The sequence below is a fragment of the Saimiri boliviensis genome, chromosome 8 (genome assembly GCF_048565385.1).
Source record: "Saimiri boliviensis isolate mSaiBol1 chromosome 8, mSaiBol1.pri, whole genome shotgun sequence".
In the NCBI taxonomy this organism is placed as follows: domain Eukaryota; kingdom Metazoa; phylum Chordata; class Mammalia; order Primates; family Cebidae; genus Saimiri; species Saimiri boliviensis.
The window spans coordinates 58,872,406-58,887,368 of NC_133456.1; positions in this window are offsets into that span (position 1 = coordinate 58,872,406).

The window sequence follows — 14,963 nt, forward strand, 5'->3', positions numbered from 1 at the left end:
TATTTTTACAATGCCTTCTCTGGGGTATTTTGCTCAATCTGTATGGCCTTGAAAATGAATTGTGGCTGCTGACATTACTATTTACTAACAGTTTCTCTCAAATTGCAAATCTCTGAGAGAGACAAAATAGAAACATGACAAGTGGTACGAATTCCAGCGATAACACTTACTGTGTCTTCAGCATGGCTTTTGAGTTTTTCTAAGACTCAGATTTTCATCTGGGAAATACTGGTGAAATACCATCTTGTGCCTTACTTATAATGGGTGCTCAGTCAGCATTAGTTTTCTGTCTGTCGTGATTTCTGCACAGTGAAGTCAGAGATGTCTCAGGCTTACATTGAAACCTGGAATGTGGGAGATCAGAGGAAAAAGCAATAGATGAATTTTGATGGATACACAAATCATCTTTCACACATGCTGATACATGGAATTTCTGGGTTGGCAAGACTTAGATATGAGAGATCAAGTGGAAACAGTGAATTATCATCTCGGAGTTTTGACAGTCAAACAGAATGGCATTTCTAGCTCTCTGGGTTGTTCTTCCTCCTCAATAGAAATACCTCAGTCCAAGTTAGGATGACCAAGGGAGTATCTCAAGTGAGTTCAGTTGGAGAGTAAATATACTGGTGAACCTGTTTCAAAGAGAGACAGTTTAAACAAGGAAGTTAAATCTGTTTCATTTGTACTCAAGATACTGTAATTTATGGAGATGCCTGACATGAGGATGTTAATGCCATTGAAGAATTTGACTACTTTTACATTTCCCAAGAGAAGAGAACATACCATGCCATGCCAGGCCAGGGGAGCATCAAGCTTTGGTCAGGAGACAGAACCAGAAATGAGAAAAAACCTAGACCAGAGCCTTTACTGGGATTTCTTCTACAGCAATGCAGACCAGGCTGAACAGTTTAGTAATGGCTAGTTTGAATAACAAACAGACTTATATAAAGGAAAAAGAGTCTATGTTAGACAAGATTTGTTCAGACATGAGTTATAGTGCTATTGGCCATGAGTTCTATGTTAACGAATCAACAATAATGTATGAAATAAGGTGCCTTTAAACAGAAACACACATAAAATAAGGTTATATATTGATTTTTGAAAATGTTCTGACCAAAGGCTGGTAGAAAACTTAGCCTCTCTTTCCCCTAGGAGCCTTGATTTCAGTATTCATTAATTTAGTGTTTGTGGCAACATTATAAAACATAACAAGAATTGACTGTACAATTCTGGTGAGGATGCAGAGTAACTGGATCTCTCACACATTGCAGGTGGGAATGTAGAATGGTCTAACAACTCTCAAAAGTTTGGCAACTCTTCTTGCCAAGTTAAACATACATTTACCATACAAGCCAGTGATTGTACTTTGGGGTATTTACCCCCAGAGAAACAAAAACTTACATATACTCTTGAAAGGGTAGGTTTATGTCTTTTTGCTAAATTTGGGAAATTTGGGGCTTTTTTTCCAGGTTCATGTTCTATTTCTTCGCCTTGTGGGACTCAAAGGATGTGAATGTTAGATCTTACGTTATTGTCTCAAAGTCCCAGAGGCTCAGTTCATTTTATTTCCTTCCATTTTTTTCTCAACTGTTCAGACTGGATGTTTTCTATTGGTCTGTCTTCAAGTTCATGGATTCCTTCCTATTTCATCTCACTTTTGCTTTTAAATCTATCCAGTGAGGTTTTTAATTTGGTTTGTATTTATTGTATTTTTCATTTCAAAAATTTCATTTGGTTCTTTGTATTTTTATTTTATTCCTCAGTTGATCTATTTTTACATTTGTTTCCAGAGCAGTTGTAATTGCTTCCTGGAGTATTTTCATGATAGCTGCTCTAAAATTTGTAAACACTCCAACATCTGTGTCATCTCAGTTCTGGCATCGTTTAATCATTTTTATATTATTTGAGATTGTCCTATTTCTTAATAATGAGTAGTTTGGGCTGTATTCTAGATATTTTGAATACTATTTTGTCAGACTGATTCTTAGGTAAAGCTATTTTGGCAGCTAGTCAAACTTTTAGGTTCAAAGTGTACGTCGAGCTCACTTTTGTGGGTCATGATTCAAATGTCAATCTAGTTTATAAGTCTGCAGTTCTGCTGTTCTGGTGGCCGCACTTGTGTACCAACCTAGACGACAGGAGGAGACCCTATAGTCTCCTTAGCAATGGCTAGAGTGGGGAAGGCAGAGGTACTCATTACTGGAGGGTGGGAACAGAAGACAGGGTTTTATGCACTGACATAGCTGGGGAGGGAAAGTCATTTTCTTCCTGCAGAGGAGATGGATTTGCAATTCTGCCCACCAGCTTCAGAGTGCAAGGGTCCTTCCTTATATCTGTGGTGTCAGGAGAGGTGAGTAACAAGAAAGTGGAAGTCAGAGTTGACATACAGGCTCTACATAAGAAGGATACAGCCTTACGCATAGGGCAAGGAGATGAAAGAAAGAAAGGGTTCCACCCACAAACTTCACTGCTGCAAAACCTGTTGTGTTGGACAGGAGGTGTACTTTTTTTTTTTTTTCATGGTGTTTACCTCAAGAATAGACAGATGTTCATTTAAGGTTTCTGGACTATTATGTTGCATTTTCCCCAGTTGTTTGGGCAAGAGAAAATGGGCTTTTCTTGGGAGTATTTTTTTGTCTGCAGCGATTGATATCACTGAGTTTCAGGTTCCTCTCGTGCTCAATCTGTGATATACAGAAGATAGAAGAAAAAGAGAAAACAAAACCCAGAGCCTCCTTGAGTTCCAGCATCCCAAGGCAGTCTGCTTTTCCTCCACATTTTGGAGTCCTCTTCTGGGTAACTTAGATAGTTTGTCCAGGGATTTTGCTTGTGATTACGAGTGAAATAGAATGCACTTTGCTTAGAATTGGAAGTACTACCAATCCCTGTGGGATGGCTATTAAGGTTTTGTGATTTTTTGGTCCAGTGAACAATACTGTGATTCATATTCTTGCACATACCACTTGGCCCCTTAACTCCTTGAGATAAAATCCTGCAGGTAGAAATCTTGAAGTCAAGAGGTAATACACTGTTACAGCTCTCGATACACAATATGTATGATGTAACACCGTACCCCTGTAATTCTTGTTAAATACTAATCTTTCTGTTTAATATTGGCTAAGCTGATACATGAAAGACTGCAGTCTCGATTACGCATCAAGAACTGCATACCTTGAGCCTTTTTCTGTTTCTTTTGTGAATTACTAATACCATTTGTTCACTTTTCTTTCTTCAGCTTTTAAGTTTTGGAATACATGGGCAGGATGTGCAGGATTGTTACATACATAAACATGTGCCATGGGGGTTTGCTGCACAGATCAACCCATCACCTAGGAATTAAGCCCAGCATCCATTAACTATTCTTCCTAATGCACTCCTTCCCACTGCTCTACCACCAACAGGCCCCAGTGTGTGTTGTTCACCCCATCCATGTGTTCTCATTGTTCAGCTACCACTTATATGTGAGAACATGTGGCATTTGATTTTTTTATTCCTGTGTTAGTTTCCTTAGGATAAGATTTTCCAGTTCCATCCATGTCCCTGCAAAAACACATAATCCCATTCATTTTATGGCTGTATAGTATTTCATGATGTATATATACCACATTTTCTTTATTCAGTCTATCATTGATAACCATTTGGGTTGATTTCATGTCTCTGCTATTGGAATAGTGCTGCAATGAACATATGCATGTGTGTATCTTTACAATTGAATGATTTATATTCCTTTGGGTATATACCCAGTAATAGGATTATTGGGTCAAGTAGCATTTCTGCATCTTGGTCTTTGAGGAATCAATATACTGTCTTTCACAATGATTGAACTAATTTGCACTCCCACTAACAGTGTAAAAATGTTTCTTTTTATCAACAACCTCATCAGTATCTGTTGTTTATTAACTTGTTAATAATTGTCATTCTCACTAGTGTGAGAGGGTATCTCATTGTGGTTTTGATTTCCATTTATCTAATGATCAGTGATATTGAGCTTTTTTATTCCTGTTTGTGGCTTGCATGAATGTCTTCTTTTGAGAAGTGTCTGTTTATGTCCTTTGCTCACTTTTTAATGAGGTTTCTTTTTTTCTTGTAAATTTAAGAGTTCCTTGTAGACTTGGGATATTAGACATTTTCCAGATGGATAGATAGCAAAAAATTTTTCCCATTCTGTGGGTCATCTGTTCACTCTGATAGTTCCTTTTTCTGTGCAAAGCTGTTTAGTTTAATTGGATCCTATTTGTTATTTTTTTCTTTTGTTGCTATTGCCTTTCATGTTTTCATCATGAAATCTTTGCCTGTGCCTATGACCTAAATGTTATTGCCTAGATTTTCTTTTAAAGTTTTTATAGTTTTGGGTTTTATGTTTAAGCCTTTAATCCATCTTGAGTTAACATTTGTATAAGGTGTAAGGAAGGGGTCCACTTTCAATTTACTGCATATGGCTAGTCAGTTCTCCCAGCATCATTTATTAAATGAGGAATCCTTTCCCCATTGCTTGTTTTTGTCAGGTTTGTCAAAAATGAGATGGTTGTAGGTGTGCAGTCTTATTTCTGAGTCTCTATTCTGTTTGTCTCTGTGTCTATATTCAACATACACAAATCAATAATAGACATATATCACATTGGTCTTTGTGTCTGTTTTCCTACCAGTACCATGCAGTCTTGGTTACTGTAGCCTTGTAGTATAGTTTTAAACTGGGTAACAAGATGACTCCAGCTTCTTCTCCTCTCTCTCTCTCTTTCTTTCTTTATTCCTTCCTTCCTTCCTTCCTTCCTTCCTTCCTTTTTGCTTAGGATTGTCTTGGCTATGTGGGCTCCTTTCAGTTCTGTATGATTTTTTTTTTACTTTTTTTTTTAATTGCATTTTAGGTTTTGGGGTACATGTGAAGAACATGCAAGATTGTTGCATAGGTACACACATGGCAGTGTGGTTTTCTGCCTTCCGTCCCCTCGTCTGTATCTGTCATTTCTCCCCATGCTATCTCTTCCCACCTCCCCACCCCTCATCCCTCCCCCATTTCCCCCCAACGGACCTCAGTGTGTAGTGCTCCCCTCCCTGTGTCCATGTGTTCTCATTGTTCAACACCCACCTATGAGTGAGAATATGTGGTGTTTGATTTTCTGCTCTTGTGTCATACTGCTGAGAATGATGGTTTCCAGGTTCATCCATTTCCCTACAAAGGACGTGAACTCATCGTTTTTGATGGCTGCATAATATTCCATGGTGTATATGTACCACATTTTCCCTATCCAGTCTATCATTGATGGGCATTTGGGTTGGTTCCAGGTCTTTGCTATTGTAAACAGTGGTGCAGTGAACATTCGTGTGCATGTGTCCTTATAGTAGAATGATTTATAATCCTTTGGATATATACCCAGTAATGGGATTGCTGGGCCAAATGGGATTTCTATTTTTAGGTCCTTGAGGAATCGCCACACTGTCTTCCACAATGGTTGAATTAATTTACATTCCCACCAACAGTGTAAAAGTGTTCCTATTTCTCCACATCCTCTCCAGCATCTGTTGTTTCCAGATTTTTTAATGATTGCCATTCTATCTGGTGTGAGATGGTATCTCAATGTGGTTTTGATTTGCATTTCTCTAATGACCAGTGATGATGAGCAGTTTTTCATATGTTTGTTGGCCTCCTGTATGTCTTCTTTTGTATGGTATCTGTTCATATCCTTTGTCCATTTTTGAATGGGCTTGTTTGTTTTTTTTCCTGTAGATCTGTTTTAGTTCTTTTTAAATTCTAGATATCAGTCCCTTATCAGATGGGTAGACTGCAAAAATTTTTTCCCATTCTGTTGGTTGCCGATTCACTCTACTAACTGTTTCTTTTGCCGTGCAGAAGCTGTGGAGTTTGATTAGGTCCCATTTGTCTATTTTGGCTTTTGTTGCCATTGCTTTTGGCATTTTGGTCATGAAGTCCTTGCCTACGCCTATGTCCTGAATGGTTTTGCCTAGATTTTCTTCTAGGGTTTTTAGGTGTTAGATCTGATGTTTGAGTCTTTAATCCATCTGGAGTTAATTTTGGTGTAAGGTGTCAGGAAGGGGTCCTGTTTCTGCTTTCTGCACATGGCTAGCCAGTTTTCCCAACACCATTTATTAAACAGGGAATCCTTTCCCCATTGCTTGTTTTTGTCAGGTTTGTCGAAGATCAGATGGTTGTGGGTATGTTGTATTTCCTCTGAGGCCTCTGTTCTGTTCCATTGGTCTATATCTCTGTTTTGGTACCAGTACCATGCTGTTTTGATTACTGTAGCCTTGTAGTATAGTTTGAAGTCCGGTAGTGTGATGCCTCCTGCTTTGTTCTTTTTGCTTAGAATTGACTTGGCTATGCGGGCTCTCTTTTGGTTCCATATGAAGTTTAAGGTGTTTTTTTCCAGTTCTGTGAAGAAGGTCATTGGTAGCTTGATGGGAATAGCATTGAATCTGTAAATTACTTTGGGCAGTATGGCCATTTTCACGATGTTGATTCTTCCTAACCATGAACATGGAATGTTTCTCCATCTGTTTGTCTCCTCTCTTATTTCGTTGAGCAATGGCTTGTAGTTCTCCTTGAAGAGGTCCTTTACGTTCCTTGTTAGTTGTATTCCTAGGTATTTTATTCTCTTTGTAGCAATTGTGAATGGCAGTTTGTTCTTGATTTGGCTCTCTTTAAGTCTGTTACTGGTGTATAAGAATGCTTGTGATTTTTGCACATTGATTTTGTATCCTGAGATTTTGCTGAAGTTGTTTATCAGTTTCAGGAGATTTTGGGCTGAGATGATGGGGTCTTCCAGATATACAATCATGTCATCCGCAAATAGAGACAATTTGATTTCCTCCTTTCCAATTTGAATACCCTTTATTTCTTTTTTTTTTTGCCTGATTGCTCTGGCTAGAACTTCCAGTACTATATTGAATAGGAGTGGTTAGAGAGGGCACCCTTGTCTAGTGCCAGATTTCAAGGGGAATGCTTCCAGTTTTTGCCCATTCAGTATGATATTGGCTGTTGGTTTGTCGTAAATAGCTTTTATTGTTTTGAGATACGTTCCGTCAATACCTAGTTTATTGAGGGTTTTTAGCATAAATGGCTGTTGAATTTTGTCAAAAGCCTTCTCTGCATCAATTGAGATAATCATGTGATTTTTGCCTTTGGTTCTGTTTATGTGGTGAATTACGTTTATGGACTTGCGTATGTTGAACCAGCAGCCTTGCATCCCCGAGGTGAATCCTACTTGATTACGGTAGATGAGCTTTTTGATATGCTGTTGCAAACGGTTTGCCAGTATTTTATTGAAGATTTTTGCGTCTATGTTCATCATGGATATTGGCCTGAAATTTTCCTTTCTTGTTGAGTCTCTGCTGGGTTTTGATATTAGGATGATGTTTGTCTCATAAAATGATTTGGGAAGGATTCCCTCTTTTTGGATTGTCTGGAATAGTTTCAGAAGGAATGGTATCAGCTTCTCTTTGTATGTCTGGTAGAATTCGGCTGTGAACCCATCTGGACCCGGGCTTTTTTTTGGGTTGTAGGCTCTTTATTGCTGCCTCAACTTTAGACCGTGTTATTGGTCTATTCAGGGTTTCGGCTTCTTCCAGGTTTAGGCTTGGGAGGATGCAGGTGTCCAGAAATTTATCCATTTCTTCCAGGTTTACTAGTTTATGTGCATAGAGTTGTTTGTAATAATCTCTGATGATAGTTTGGATTTCTGTGGAATCTGTGGTGATATCCCCTTTATTGTTTTTTATTGCATCAATTTGGTTATTCTCTCTTTTCTTTTTTATTAATCTGGCTAGTGGTCTCTCTATTTTGTTGATCTTTTCGAAAAACCAGCTCCTGGATTTATTGATTTTTTTGAAGAGTTTTTTGTGTCTCTATTTCCTTCAGTTCTGCACTGATCTTAGTTATTTCCTGTCTTCTGCTAGGTTTTGAGTTTTTTTGATCTTGCTCCCTAGCTTTTTCAATTTTGATGATAGGGTGTCAATTTTATATCTCTTCTTTCTTCTCATGTGGGCACTCATTGCTATATATTTTCCTCTAGAGACTGCTTTAAATGTGTCCCAGAGATTCTGGTATGTTGTGTCTTCATTCTCATTGGTTTTGAAGAACATCTTTATTTCTGCCTTCATTTCATTGTTTATCCAGTCAACATTCAAGAGCAAGTTATTCAGTTTCCATGAAGCTGTGCGATTCTGAGTTAGTTTCTGCATTCTGAGTTCTAACTCGATTGCACTGTGGTCTGAGAGACTGTTTGTTATGATTTCTGTTCTTTTGCATTTGCTGAGGAGTGATTTATTGCTAATTATGTGGTCTGTTTTGGAGTAGGTGTGATGTGGTGCTGAGAAGAATGTATATTCTGTGGATTTGGGGTGGAGAGCTGTAAATGTCTATTAGGTTTGCTTGTTCCAGGTCTGAGTTCAGGTCCTGGATATCCTTGTTGATTTTCTGTCTGGTTGATCTGTCTAATATTGACAATGGGGTGTTAAAGTCTCCCACTATTATTGTGTGGGAGTCTAAGTCTCTTTGTAAGTCATGAAGAACTTACCTTATGTATCTGGGTGCTCCTGTATTGGGTGCGTATATATTTAGGATCGTTAGCTCTTCTTCTTGCAGTGATCCTTTTACCATTATGTAATGTCCTTCTTTGTCTCTTTTGATCTTTGTTGCTTTAAAGTCTATTTTATCAGAGATGAGAATTGCAACTCCTGCTTTTTTTTGCTCTCCATTTGCTTGGTAGATCTTCCTCCATCCCTTTATTTTGAGCCTTTGTGTATCCTTGCATGTAAGATGGGTTTCCTGGATACAGCACACTGATGGGTTTTGGTTTTTATCCAATTTGCCAGTCTGTGTCTTTTGATTGGAGCATTTAGTCCATTTACATTTAGGGATAGTATTGTTATGTGTGAATTTGATACTGTCATTTTGATGCTACCTGGCTGTTTTGTTGGTTAGTTGATGCAGATTCTTGATTGTGTTGATGCTCCTTTACCATTTGGTGTGTTTTTGGAGTGGCTGGTACTGGTTGTTCCTTTATATGTGTAGAGCCTCTTTTAGGAGTTCTTGTAGAGCAGGTTTGGTGGTGATGAAATCTCTGAGTGCTTGCTTGTTCACAAAGGATTTTATTTTTTCTTCACTTATGAAGCTTAGTTTGGCTGGATAGGAGATTCTGGGTTGAAAGTTCTTTTCTTTTCTTAAGGATGTTGAATATTGGCCCCCAATCTCTTCTGGCTTGTAGGGTTTCTGCTGAGAGATCTGCTGTGAGTCTAATGGGCTTCCCTTTGTGGGTAACCCGACCTTTCTCTCTGGCTGCCCTTAGCATTTTCTCTTTCATTTCAACCCTGGTGAATCTGATGATTATGTGCCTTGGGTTTGCTCTTCCTGAGGAATATCTTTGTGGTGTTCTCTGTATTTCCTGTATTTGAATATTGGTCTGCCTTGCTAGGTTGGGGAAGTTTTCCTGGATAATATCCTGAAGAGTATTTTCCAGCTTGGATTCATTCTCTTCATCACATTCAGGTACACCTATCAGACGTAGATTAGGTCTTTTGACATAGTCCCACGTTTCTTGAAGATTTTGTTCATTTTTGTGCTTTTTTCTCTGTTCTTGCCTTCTCTTTTTATTTCATTGAGTTGATCTTCGACCTCTGATATCCTTTCTTCTGCTTGGTCAATTCGGCTGTTGAAGCTTGTGCATGCTTCACAAAGTTCTCGTGTTGTGTTTTTCAGCTCCATCAATTCATACTCCTCTCTATGCTGTCCATTCTCGTTAGCATTTCGTGCAATCTTTTTTCAAGGTTCCTAGTTCCTTTGCGTTGGGTTAGAACATGTTCTTTTAGCTCACTGTAGTTTCTTACTACCCACCTTCTGAAGTCTGATTCTGTCATTTCATCACCCTCCTTCTCCATCCGGTCTGGTTCCCTTGCTGGTGAGGAGTTGTGATCCCTTTTAGGAGGAGAGGTGTCCTGGTTTCAGGAGTTTTCATCCTTTTTGCGCTGGTTTCTTCCCATTTTTGTGGGTTTATCCACCTGTTGTCTTTGTAGTTACTGTCTTTCAGATTGGGTCTCTGAGTGAGCTTCTAGTTCATGGATGCTGAAGTTACTTTTTTTTTTTTTTTTTTTTTAAGCTTTTCTTCTAACAGTCTGGCCCCTCTGCTGTAGGACTGCTGAGGTCCTCTCCGGGCACTGCTTCCCTGGGGATCACCTGCAGCAGCTGCAGAACAGTAAGGGTTGCTACCAGTTTCCTCTTCTGCTATCTTTGTCCCAGAAGGATGCTCGCCTACTGTCAGTCCATTCTCACCTTTATGAGGTGAGTCTTTGGATCTATGGGGGTCAGGGAGCTACTTGAGGGTACAGTCTATCTTTTATTGGGGCTTAAGTCCTGAGCTGTGAGCTCCGTTGTTCATTCAGAGCTGCTGGGCAGGTACGTTTAGGTCTGCTGCAGCTGAACTCATAAAGCACTTTTTGTTCCCAGGTGCTCTGTCCCGGGGAGTTGGGGCTTTATGAGTTTCCATTGCACTACTGCCTGTTTTGATTTTTCTTTCAGGTCTGACCCACCCAGCTAGCAGCACGCCTAGCCACTGCCTGCCCGCAGAGGCTTTGCTGAGCTGCTGTGGGCTCCACCCAGCTGCCCTGTGCTCTTCCCTGCAGTCCTGTTTATATGGGCATAGTTAGAACTGTCTCCGCAACGGTGGCCCCGCCTCTGTTATGGCAGACTCTCTCTGTTGTGGCAGGTTGCCTCAGCAACGGCGGGTTGCCTCGGCGACGGCGGCCTGCCTCTGTAGTGGTGGAGAGTCTCAGTAATGGCGGAAGCCCCTCCCCCACCGAGCTGGACTGTCCGGGTTCAGCTGTGCTTGGTTTGAAGGGCTCAACCCAGAGGGTTTCCAATTACTGTTTTTGTTTTCATTGTTGTTGGAGGTGGGGGGCTGGGACCAACCGAGCCTGATCACCTGGCTCCCTGACTCAGAGTCTCTTCTTTTAAGTTGAATGACCTCACGTTCCAGTCGCTTGTTGAAAAGGTGCCAGGATCTCCAGTGCTGTGACTCACTGAGTCTGCTCAAACAGCGGAGCCAGCTCCTGGCAGATTTTTTGCCTAGGAATCTCCTGGCCTGGCTCGCTATTTCAGATGAATGGGCAACTCTGCCGTCTCAGGGCTCCGATCACCAGCTAAGAGGGCTCCCAGACCAGTGGCTTTCGTACGGAGAACCACCGCGACAGGGTGTGGTCACAGCAGCCACACGGGCCAAATCAGCCCCACGGGGGCCAAAACAGCCACACCGGCCGGGACTATGGTGCTGGCAACCCCTCTGCCTGGGTATCTCCTGGTCTGTGGGCAATAAAAATTCGTCTGGAAATGCGGCATCCACTCACCCTCTGCACTTTCACTGGGAGCTGAAGTCCTGAGCTGTTCTTAGGCAGCCATCTTCCCAGCATTCCCTCTGTATGAATTTTAAAATAGTTTATTCTAATTCTGTGAAAAATGTCAATGGTAGTTAATGGGAATAGCATTGAATTGGCAAATTACTTTAGACCAGGCGTCCCCAAACTATGGCCCACAGGCCACATGTGGCCCCCTGAGGCCATTTATCCGGCCCCCCGCCACACTTCAGGAAGGGGCACCTCTTTCATTGGTGGTCAGTGAGAGGAGCACAGTATGTGGCAGCCCTCCAACGGTCTGAGGGACAGCGAACTGGCCCCTGTGTAAAAAGTTTGGGAACGCCTGCTTTAGACAGTATGACCATTTTCACAATATTAATTCTTCCTATCCATGAATACTAAATGTTTTTCCTTTTGTTTTTGTTCTCTCTGATTTCCTTGAGAGTGGTTTATAGCTCTCCTTGAAGATGTCTTTCACTTCCCTTGTTGTATTCCTAGGTATTTTATTATTTCTGTGGCAGTTGTGCATGGGGATGGGAGTTCCTTCTTGATTTTCCTCTTTGCTTGCCTGTTGGTGGTGTATGCGAATGTTAGCAACTTTTGCACATTGATATTGTATACCAAAACTTTGCTAAAGTTGCTTATCAACTTAATATTTTGGGCTGAGATTATGGAGTTAAATAATATCTTTCAAAGATAGTGAGAATTGAAAATAATACTCCAAATGTTAATAATATTGCCAAAACAAATTGCATTATTCATAATTATCTTTTTCTATGTCTTTCCATGTTTTGAGTTTAGAGATAGTATATTTATTTTTTATTCTCAGTACTACCATTTTCCTCAGTGTAGTTTAATGCTTTGAAATCATATTACTCAAAATTCGAACACTAGTTCCATATACGTATCCTAAAATGTTTGAATTATGTTTATTTTTGGTCAGTCATATATAGTTTTATGTATGTTGAGTTTGTAGTTGGTTATTTATATCCTAAGTATTTTTTTTAAGAATGATTATCGCCGGGTGCGGTGGCTCAAGCCTGTAATCCCAGCACTTTGGGAGGCCGAGGCGGGCGGATCACAAGGTCAAGAGATCGAGACCATCCTGGTCAACATGGTGAAACCCCGTCTCTACTAAAAATACAAAAAATTAGCTGGGCATGGTTGCACATGCCTGTAATCCCAGCTACTCAGGAGGCTGAGGCAGGAGAATTGCCTGAACCCAGGAGACGGAGGTTGCGGTGAGCCAAGATCGCGCCATTGCACTCCAGCCTGGGTAACAAGAACGAAACTCCGTCTCAAAAAAAAAAAAAAAAAAAAAAAAAAAAAAAAAAAAAAGGAATGATTATCACACCAGTTTTTGATCCTCTAGAGTATATTTATTAATTGTATCTAATTGCAGAATTTTACATTGATCACAATGAAAAGTTCGATCTTTTCTGTGTAAAAAAAAAAAAAAAAAATAGATATAGGATCATGTCATCTGCAAACAGACATTTTGACTTCCTCTGTTCCTGTTTAAATACCCATTGTTTCCTTCTCTTTCCTGATTGCCCTGGCCAGAACTTCCAATACTGCGTTAGACAGGAGTAGTGAGAGAGGGCATCCTTGTCTTATGCTGGTTCTCAAGGGGAATGCGTCCAGCTTTTTGTTCATTTAATATAATATTGGCTACGGGTTTGTCATATATGGCTCTTATTATTTTCAGGTATGTTCCTTCATTATCTGGTTTATTGAGGGTTTTTAACATAAAGGGATGGTGAATTTTATCAAAGGCCTTTTGTGCATCTATTGAGATAATTAAGTCATTTTTGCCTTTAGCTCTCTTTATATGATGAATCACATTTATTGATTTGCCTATGTTAAACCAGCCTTGCATCCCAAGAATAAAGCCAACTTGATCATGGTGAATAAGCTTTTTGGTGTGCTGCTAGATTTGGTTTGCAAATTTTTATTAAGGATATTTGCATTTATGTTCATCAGGGATATTGGCTTGAAGTGTTTTTTGTTGTTGTATCTCTTCCAGGTTTTGGTATCAGGATGATGCTGGCCTCATAAAATGAGTTAGGGAGAAGTCCCTCCTTGTCAATTTTTGGAATAATTTCAGGAGGAATGGTACCAGCTCTTCTTTGTACCTCTGGTAGAATTCAGCTGTAAATCTGTCTGGTTCTAGGCTGTTTTTTGGTTGGTAGGCTATTTATTACTGCCTCAGTTTCAGAACTTTTATTTGTCTATTTAGGGACCATATCTCTTTTTGGTTCAGTTTTAGGAGGGTGAATGTGTCCAGAAATTTATCCATTTTTTTCTAGATTTTTTAGTTTATGTGCATAGATGTATTTATAGTATTCTCTGATGGTTATATGTATTTTTGTGTGGTCAATAGCGATATCCTCCTTGTCATTTCTGATAGTCTCTTTGATCCTTCCCTGTTTTCTTCTTTATTAATCTAGCAGTCTATTTTATTTTTTCAAAAAAAACAGCTCCTGGATTCATTAATTTTTATTTTTTGAAAAGTTTTTCATGTCCCTGTCTCCTTCAGTTCCACTCTGATCTTGGTTATTTCTTGTCTTCTGCTCTCTTTGGGTTTTGTTTGCTCTTGGTTCTCTTGTTCTTTGAGTTGTGATGTTAGGGTGTCAATTTGAAATCTTTCTAGCTTTTTGGTGTGTGCATTTTGTGCTGTAAATTACCCTCTTAACACTTCTTTAGCTGCATTCCAGAGAGACTAGTACATTGTCTCTTTTTCTCATTGGTTTCAAAGAACTCCTGGGTTTTGTGGAGTCTTTTTGTTAATGTGGTTGCTGCTTTCTGTTTTGTTTTAACAGTAAGACCACTCTTCTGTAGGGCTGCTGCAGTTTGCTGAGGGTTCACTCCAGATCATAGTTACCCTGGTCCCTCCCATACCTGGAGGTATCACCAGTGAAGGCTGTGAAACAGCAAAGATGCCAACCTGTTCCTCTGGGAGCCTCCTCCCAGGGGGGCACTGACCTGATGCCAGCCAGAACATTCTTGTAGGAGGTGTCTGGAGACCCCCGCTGGGATGTCTCACGCAGATAGAAGAACTGGGATAAAGAACTCACTTAAAGCAGCAATCTGACTCCTTTTGGCAGAGCAAGTGTGTTGCACTGACCACCTGGCCTCCCCAGAGACAGTAGCCTGGAAAGATTAAGTCTGCTAAGCGCAGAGACAGTAGGTGCCCCTCTCTCCTGGGAGGGGTAGCACCAGGGAAAGATCAGAGTTTTGTCCCTAGAAACCTGGCTGAAGTTGCTGAAATTCCCAAAGGTAGCCCCTCACAGTGAGGAGGGATGGATTGGTGTCCCACTTAAAGAAGCAGACTGCCACAATTAGGCACAGTAGCTGTGCTGTGTTGTGGGGAATTCCTCCTGGTCCCCAGTACTGGCAGGCCACAGCAGCCAACTGGAACAGCAGATAAGGCAGCTGCCCCTCCTCCCTGGGAACTCAGTTCATCTGAGGCCATTTCCAGCCTGTTGCTGCTGGCTGGCTGGAATTCCAGTCCAGTGGGTCTTAACTTGTGAGGTACCATGGTTGTGGGGTCCACAGAATGAGGCTACTTGGCTCCCTGGATTCAGCCCCTTTCCTAGGGAATG